The sequence below is a fragment of the Geospiza fortis genome, unplaced genomic scaffold (assembly GCF_000277835.1).
Source record: "Geospiza fortis unplaced genomic scaffold, GeoFor_1.0 scaffold128, whole genome shotgun sequence".
NCBI lineage: Eukaryota > Metazoa > Chordata > Aves > Passeriformes > Thraupidae > Geospiza > Geospiza fortis.
In genome coordinates this window covers 1,186,697-1,187,998 of record NW_005054420.1, presented here as the reverse complement: position 1 = coordinate 1,187,998, position 1,302 = coordinate 1,186,697, and the positions used below count along the sequence as shown (strand labels likewise).

The following is a 1,302-nucleotide window of genomic DNA, read 5'->3' as shown; positions in this document are numbered from 1 at the left end:
AGCAGGAATTGGAGCGGGGAGCAGCCTGCAGAAACCTCCCCTGTCAGGAATTCTCTGTAACCCGTCCAGCAGAGGGGGCGGAAAAAGGGGCGAGCCCTGCAGTCAGGCTGGGAATACCCTTGCCTTTGCTGGAAAACACTGAGCACTCCCTGCTCTCATCCAGCCCTCCCCATCTGCCAAGGCAGGGCTTAACCCCCTCACTGCCACACAGCCCAAACTTCATTATTCAATGAGTGGGAAGCAGATGGGGAACGCCGTTCTCCCAATCGGTGAACCATGAAGGGGAAATGGATCACTGGTATTGCTGATATTGAGAAATGGCCACAATCCAATCGCTCCACTCTGCTTCTTTAAAACTTCAGGAGGTTTCTCACAAGTTACATAAGCCATGTAAGGAATGACTCTGGCTGGGCAGGGTCTCAGGTGTGAACAGCTGGATCCCACGGCTGGATCCCACAGCTCCTGCCATGCTGTGGCTGCAGAGGAGCCACAACATGGGATGGCTCACAGGGAATGCCAGGACAGTCTCATCCCTGCCCCACCAAGGGCACCTGGGCTCCCCCCAGAGCCCCCACACCCTCAGGGTCAGCACACCACAGCACATGATCCACCCTCCCATCCTGCTCCTGCTGCTCCTTCCAGCTACAGCCACCATTTAACTTCTCCAGTTCTTGCTGTTTAGTGACAAATGCCAGCCAGTGTCACTGCTTGTGGCAGCAACCCCAGCAGAAGGAGGTGGTTCATACATGTTTGGTTCATTTTGTAACACATTTGGGATGACAGAATTGGTAAAGCTGGAAAAGACCTCCAAGATCAAATCCAACAGTCAAACCAGCTCCACCACCATGGTCACCAGTAAACCACCTGAGTGGGTCTGTTTAAAACCCCAGTTTTAGAGCTGACAGAGCTTCCCAGCTGGGGCAGGGTATCCTAGTGGCTGGCCAATGGCCGACCTGGAGCTCTGTGGGGAATGGGATTGCTCCAAAGGGGCACTGCTGGACAGCCTCTGCAAGGCTCCTCTGCTGCACACCCCACACCTCACCATGTGCCCAGGGCACTCCCTTAACCACCAGGAAAAGGGCTGAAACACCATCATTCCTCTTGAAACCATAATTAACCTTGACCTCAGCCCAGCACCTTGCTCACTGCCTGGCCCAAGGGGAGGCAGAGCTGCTGTTTTCCCTTTCCCCAGGGCTGGCTGCAGCCTCCCGAGGCCAGGGCACACCTCCTGGAATTCTCTCCACAAAAAGCTTCTAACACTTCACAGGGAATGGGAGCAGGAGGAGAGGGGTCTTCCCAGAG

General features: G+C 55.2%; 1 protein-coding gene across 1 annotated transcript in view; it reads right to left on the bottom strand.

Annotated features, from left to right (window-relative positions):
* Positions 1-1,302, bottom strand: part of ITPR1 (inositol 1,4,5-trisphosphate receptor type 1) — a 144,493-nt gene that overhangs the window by 2,240 nt on the left and 140,951 nt on the right. The window lies entirely within an intron of this gene.